This window comes from Parasteatoda tepidariorum, chromosome 7 (genome assembly GCF_043381705.1).
Source record: "Parasteatoda tepidariorum isolate YZ-2023 chromosome 7, CAS_Ptep_4.0, whole genome shotgun sequence".
Taxonomy (NCBI): Eukaryota; Metazoa; Arthropoda; class Arachnida; order Araneae; family Theridiidae; genus Parasteatoda; species Parasteatoda tepidariorum.
The window spans coordinates 20,058,916-20,067,091 of NC_092210.1; positions in this window are offsets into that span (position 1 = coordinate 20,058,916).

The following is an 8,176-nucleotide window of genomic DNA, read 5'->3' on the forward strand; positions in this document are numbered from 1 at the left end:
CAGGAGTGCGCAGAATGTTGCAGAACGTTTCGGGCAAACTCTTCGATTAAAGATTTCAGAAGAAAAGTAGCTTGCAATAATGTAACCAATGGAATGAAGCAAGCTAGTTTAATTAGAAAGAAGTAGAAAATGGAACGAAATTCATAAAAATCTAAATTCATATTTTAAATTAATTTTTATTAGATGTTTGCTGGAATGATATATTATGGTAAATTTTTTTTATTATTTCCAACAAAATTTTCTTATTTTATATAGATGTAAAAAATATTTAAATTTTAACGATTTTAAACTTCATAATCAAGTTCTTTGAAATTAGAAAGAAAGAAAACTAATTAAAAATATAAGTTAAAAAGAAAAAAATGGAGCGATAATGGATTCATTCATAAAAATCAATAATTTATATTTTAAATTCCTTTCTATTAAGATATTTGCTGAAATGATACATTATGGTAACAAATTTTTGTTTTATTATTTCTGACAAAATATTCTAAATATAGTTAGATTTAAAAAGTATTAAAAACTTTGATGATTTTAAACTTCTGAATCAAATTCGTTTGTTAAACATAATTTTTCTACAGAAAATACTTTGCAAAATTCGATCTTAGCACTTCACCCCGATTTTAGAAATGAATTAAAAATGTTCCCTCTTCCAATGAAGAAACAAACTAATGTTTTTTTTTTCTATAATTTTTTTTTTTTTGAGCACTAGCTATTCAGTATATACTATGACTGGACGTTCGTAACGTTCTCGATCTAGTTTACAGATATATAAATCGTCGGTTGAGGAGCTTTTTTACTAGATAATATGATCGAACAGACCCTGTTAGTTATGCTGTATCGAAAAAGTGAAATAAGTAGTGTTTAGTAAATAAAAATTCAGTTTCGTAATAAAAATAATACTGAGGTTGTTGCCCCCCCCCTTTGCACGCTACAGTTAGGCAAACATATCAGTAAATGAGCACAAGTAATCAATTACTTGAAATCTTTATTACCAGTAATCGCAGTGTTACTATTGTCGTGATCACATTGCAAGTATAAACTCTAAGCATAAATGGCTAAGTTTAAGTATGAACTCACCTAATCATAAGCCATGATAATAACTCTATTTGATATTACTTGTTATTGCTTCATAAAAGGTGTTAAAAAAATGTAAAACATTATTGCAACATCTCGTTGTAGGCCTGAGTGACCAAGTAAATTTAGGCTCCACAATTTCATAACCAATGGCATGATCAGCACTGCTCACCAGTTGTCTTTTCATACAAGCTGGGTGAGTTTCAATCCGACACTGAGGATCGAGCCCTAGTTCTTTAAAATGCCTTTAACCATATATAAGATATCTAAGTATGTACTATTTAACTTTGCTGTATTGCTAAGAGCTATTCGTCCCGGACTTATAAAAGCTTATAAATAGTGACTCTTTGAAGGTCATTGTAAGGCTGTGTAATATTTACCTAAAAATAATATTCTTTTGTATAAACTTTAATGTTTTCTAAAATTCTACGAAGGCAGTGTTAGGTTCAAAATTGTATTTTCTAATTTCACTACAAATTTATTTTACAAGAGCATTTGATTGAAATGATAAGATTTAATTTTATTTTTAATTAAACATGATATAATTAGTGTCTGAAAATCAGTCATAAGACTTGATATCTAGATCACAGATCGTAATGCGTTGTACAGTGGTATGAACTAAAAAAAAAAAAGACCAAAAAAAGAAAATAAAAATGCTATGTATAAATTTTTTTTCGTGATGTTGATCATAATTACTTTTTTATGTCCGTAGAACAAAGTCATCACAAAGATAAAGAATCTTATTAGTTTTTTTCTGTTTAAATAATTGGATAAACTTATACTTTTTTTTTAACATCGCGAAATGAGAAGAAAAATAAAAGCACTTTTGGAAATATTAGCAACAAAACTAATTTTTGTCATTTTTTTTAACTTGTTAAAATAGTGTCTCGAATTAATGCAAATGTGTACAAATAAAAGACAAAAATAGTATTTCACTTTCCTATGTAGATTGAAAATTTACATTTCGATTCCTGATTTTTTAGAAACGTTGTTGAATTCAAAAATTGCATTTTCTTAATTTTGCATAATATTTCTTGTATAACGTTCATACAATGAAAACCAATTAGCTGTGTATATTTCTGCCAAAATTGAAGCGTAAAAATAAAAAATGAAATACATTAAAAATATAATAAAAAATGAAATATAAAAATATTAAACATTCAAATTTATATAAAAATTAACCTCCAGAGGGCGCGCAGTTACCCAAATTGAAAAGCAACTCCATAAAAGTAAAAATAAAAGAAAAAGTTTTCAAAAATGTCCATAGAACGATGAAATCACAATTTTCGTTTTTAAAGCGGAAACTGAAGGTAAAAGCAGACGTTAATTTTTTTAAAATTTTAACAACACAATTCATTTTTGACAACAATTGTTTTTTACCTGGTTAAAATATTGTGTTTAACGAATGCAAATATATAAGTAGAATACATAAAAAGTGCATTTTACTTGCTGTTATAGATTTTTCGAAAGCATTCAATTTCAGATTACTTTCGAAACTTTTTTGATTTCAAAAATGTTGGTCGCCTTTGAGAGCTATAATATTGCATTTCTCTAGTAAGGAAAGGTAAATACAATAAAAACAAATTAATTAACTGAGCATTTTTGTGTCAAAAAATATTAAAAACGAAAATTTAAATGTATACTTTGTGCGTTAGACTCGAGTATTTCAAATGTGTCAGTAAATGTTGCATGTATTCTAAAATAGAAGCGTAACAGGCTAATTGCTAGTTCAATCAATATTGAAGGTGATAGAAAGCAATAACTCTGAAAGTTAATAAGAAAAAAAAATTATACAAAAATACAATAATTGTATTTTATGCGTGCAATGTTTTTCAACATTTTGCAACGTTTTTGTAACTGGGCAACACTTTTCTGACCCAAAAACTGTTTAATAGTTTTAAAAAAGAACAATCTTTGCAATCGGAATAATTCTACTAATAATAATTAATAATAATAAGTAATAATAATAATTAATAATAATAATAAATAATAATAATTAATAATAATAATAATTAATAATAATAATAATAAATAATAATAATAAATAATAATAATAATTTTGATAAATAAATTCCGAATAATAAATTTTGATTCCCGTATGGTGCAAAAACCTCATCGTGATAAAAATCGGTTTCAGAAAAACAAAGTTACTACAGAAATAGAAGTATAATCGCAGTTACTTTCTTTATTTCAGAAAAAAATAAGGAAAATGAAATTAATATTTTAATTATTGTTATTCATTTTTAAATTATTGGGTTGTTTGGGAAGCCATTTCGTTTTTCCCAACAGAGGACTTAATTATATTTTTTCACAGCCGATTTCACACTCAAGCCGCATAATCATTATATATATTTCGACAACTGATATAGCGATGCTTGCTTGCGAAAAAGTTTGACTGATCCTACGCATTATTTTTTGTTTGTTGCCCTTTCAAATATGGAAAGTGAGAAACAGAATTTTCCGCATAATTTTTTTAATTGCTATTGAAAAGTTAAAATTGCTGTTCAAGCCAGAATAAAAATTATCAGATGTGAATTGAGATAATAGTGAATGCAGTGAATGCAGAATGCAGGAAAAACTGGTTTGCAAAATTCCGACCCAGCTAAATTTAAATTACTATGAGCAGTGGTCGGCAAAAACTACATTTTCTGTGTAGTTAACTACAACTACTTTATTACAATAATAGTTTACTACAGTTACTCTATGTAGTTAAATGAACTGTGATGGCTCAGGGAATAGAGCGGTCGCCTTCCAATGAGGTGAACCTGGTTCGAATCCCACCGATGGCTGGTCGATACGAATCCGGCTTGCACCGACCACAGTGCTGTGCTGACGTGAAATATCCTCAGAGATAGACGGATCACGGCTTATAGTCCCTTTGCCGTCAGGCTAACCATGATTAACCATTCTCGGGGTCTTCCTTTCCATGTAATGCAAATGCGGGTTAGTTCCATCGAAAAAACCTCCACAAAGGCAAATTTCTCCCAATACTTGATCCAGGAGTTTCCTTGTCTTCTGGATTGGGTTCAAAATTACAAGGCTACCGAGAACACCTGTTTTTAAGAAGAATTTTTTTTCTTGATAGCAACCCGCAATCAAGTGTAAGCGGAGTGATATCACTCTCATTTTAAAATGATTTGCCAATGCTGATTTTTAAATTAATAAATTTAGGATTTACAAACAAAGTTCATTCATGGCATTGTAATCAAAAGTTTGTTTTTTAAAAGTTTATTGCTATAGTTTAAAATATTTAATCATGAACCGTAACGTCGTATCAAACAAAATTATCATATCCCACTGATGTAGCATAAGTTTGTATCTTGAGTTACTGTTATCGGCTTACTTCAAGCTTGGTGATGACGGTAAATAATCCCAGTTGCAGATTGATCACGGGTTAGAGACGTTAAATAGTCTCAACCACAGACTGATCACGAATTAGAGACGGTGTTAATAATCCTAGCTGCGGACTGATCACGGGATAGAGACGGTAAATAGTCCCAGTTGCAGACTGATCATGGATTTAGAGGCGGTAAATAGTCTCAGTTGCAGACTGACCACTGGTTAGAGACAGTAAATAGTCCCAGTTGCAGACTGATCATGGATTTAGAGGCGGTAAATAGTCCCAGATGCAGACTGATCACGGGTTAGAGACGGTAAATATAGTCCCAGTTGCAGACTGATCGCGGGTTTGAGATGGTAAATAGTCTCAACCGCAGACTGATCATGAGTTAGAGACAGTTAATAATCCCAGCTGCAGACTGACCACGGGTTAGAGACGGTAAATAGTCTCAGTTGCAGACTGATCACGGGTTTAGAGACGGAAAAAAAATTTCTGTTTCAAACTGATTGCGAGTTATGAGTCCACTTTTGCCGCCAGAACCGTGAAATTTTAGTTTTTCTTTTCAATGCTGGTTAATTCAAGAAAGAAAAGCATTTAACTGGCTGATTGACTAAAAAGCTCTCTTTTCTTTTTCTAGGTAGGGCTTAACATTAGACTATTTAGTTGAACAACAAAAGATTCTCTACAGCTTTATACGCCGGCAATAAAATAAAAATAAGATACTTAAATTATCTAGCATTATTCTTGTTTGCAATTGGATATACCTATATAAAAATATGTACTTTCAAAAAGATGATCATTCATCATGATTCATGGACTAAAAGAATGATCATGTTTGTAGTAAAGCTATTCAAACTTCCGTTTTGACAACACTCGCTGTCCATTACACGTAGGTCGTGGCCAAGTGACCTAAAACAACCAAATCATTTCTCAAATGAACATTAGGGATGAAAAGAAGTGAATTCATTTAACTTTGTTTTTTATTATTTCTTTATCGCCTTAAGCTAAAAAATAAAAAAAATGAAAAATAATAGTCATAAAAATCAGTGAAACCAATTATGGTGAAAAACGGAAGGATTCATTTTTATTTTTTTCCACTCACATTGTCTGTTTTATTATATGCTTGTAATATCAGAACTTGTTGATCGCTATTTAGAATTTTATTCCAGTATTGATTTCATTTTATAACCGGCATTGAATAGCCGACCCGATTATGAGTTTACGACTATCATTGTTCAACTCCGTACCCCTCCAATTTTGTACCCAATCCAGAAGACAAGGGAACAACCATTGGGACAAACTAACCTTCGTTGAGAAATTTTTGACGGAACTAACCCACATTTGCATTATATGCAGATAAACCTCCAACGGTTAGCTCAACGCAGGGCTGATTGTGCTCCGGAAAAAGTATGGATTTCCGGATTTTTCGTTGATAGTGATCCGGAAGTTTCCGGAGATCGAAGGTCCAGAAGTTTCAAAAAATCATTGATCACAGGAGTTTCCGGAAATCAAATTTTCAAAGGTGGAACTTAAAAACGCAGTTAATTTTATTTGTTTGTAAGGGAGAGACAGAGAGATACTTTATAAGCTTATATTCATGATTAATATTCATTTTTTTATCAGTTAATAGTTGTTATAATCATAAACTCAAGAAAGAAAGACATATTTGTAAATTTTAATTACTTCTCCAGGTCATCATAGGTATGTGTAAATGGTATAGGTATGTGTAAAATTTTAAATATATTTTAAGTAAACTAAGAAATATTGAGAAAAAGGAAAAAAAAACTTATTTAAATGTTTTTCAATTTAACTGTTTTTTTTTTTAACTTAAGAAATTTTCCGGAATTTTGACTTGGACTCACAATCACCCCTGCTCAACGGCAAGGGGATTCAAACCCAGGATCAGTCTACTACAGTGGATATTTGATGGCAACACAACGGTCAATGCGAGCAGGGAGCAAATTTCGTATCAAAAAGCTACCGTTGGGATTCGAACCTGGGTCACCTCATTAGGAGATGAATGCTTTATCCCTGAACCACCGCGGCTCTCAAGTATTAATTAATGTTTTGCATTTAATCATACTGCCATTCTTACATTCACGTTTGCAGTTGAATTATATTATTTTGTTATATTCACTGTTTTACGTTATAAGATGTTTCATTTAAGATCAGTGCTATAATGCTAGCAAAAGTTTTATCAAAACGCAACGGGGGAGGGAAGGTGGAATCTAAAGTAATTTAAGATAATTTTTGATCTAAAATTATCAAATCATCCGAAGTTTCCTTTGTATCCTTGATAATATTTCTCCTCATTTTCTACAAAAGAATTCGAAATATTTTTATTAGCATACTTATTTCCTTTTTTTTCTTTCTTAAAAATTAATTAATAGTCCGTTGGAGCATTCATATTTATGGATAAAACGATTACATTGATCTGATTAAAACAATTTAAATTTACTATTAAAAATTTCATTCGCTTCAAAAAATATATAATTAGGAAATAACAATCGCCATGTTTTAAGCGTTCATAAAACACAACACAACTTGGAACAACAAACACAACCCAATTTCAAGATTTGACAGACGTGAATGAGAAGAAACTAAAGAGAGAAGAATGAGAAAAAACTTCAGTTCCTTCGCATTCACTTCCGACAAGTCTTGAAAATGGGAGCCTTTTTTTGAGCGCTTTAAACACGTTGACTGTTATTTCCTATTTGTATATTTTTGGAGCGAAAGTTCTTAATCAAGTAATGCCTTACCTCTCTAGTTTCTTGAGATTATTTATTTAAAATTTCTCTCTGTGTTGTTCTCTGTGTTGCTTTCCTTTTTATCAACCAAAGTTCCTAGAAACAGCTGTTATCGAATAAAATTTCCTACCCGCTGTTTAGAAACAGAAGTGTAGGGTTAACCAATGGTCAATTTCGCTATAGGTTGATTGTCTTTATCTGGAACAATTGTTTTTTTTAACCTAGAACAATAGCGAAGTTAGCATTTATCTTGTTAGCATTATAAGTGGATTATACTGAAAGTTTTTTTAAAAAATTACTTTCATGATTTCGCATTCCGCCCCTCTCTGAATCCCAGCCTAAGGGTCAAATGACATAATGTGACAACACTATTTAGGGCTGAATAATATTTGAATACTTTTTGAGAAGAGCCGCTGGTTTAGGCATTTGAAAAATACAATGTATTGTGATATAGCAAGCCTCTTACAAATTAAAAAAAAATGGATACAAATACTAGTTAAATATCGATACAAATTGAAAATATGTTGTTTTTGTTTATAGTTATGAAACGATTATCCGATAATGTGACAACACTATTTAGGGTCGAATAATAGAATACTTTTTTTAAAAGAGCCGCTGGTTTAGGCATTTGAAAAATACAATGTATTGTGATATAGCAAGCCTCTTACAAATAAAAAAAAATGGATACAAATACTAGTTAAATATCGCAGAGTTGGCCAAAAATGTAATCGATTACATTTTTTGATTACAGTAATCAATTACTTGTAATCATGATTACAATTTTCAAAAATTTTGATTACAGCTGTAATCATGATTACAATATTGATTACAGTAATCAATTACTTGTAATCGTGATTACAAAGTTTGATTACAGCTGTAATCATGATTACATAGTCGATTACAGTAATCAATTACTTGTAATCATGATTACAATTTTCAAAAAATTTTGATTACAGCTGTAATCATGATTACAATTTTGATTACAGTAATCAATTACTTGTAATCATGATTACAA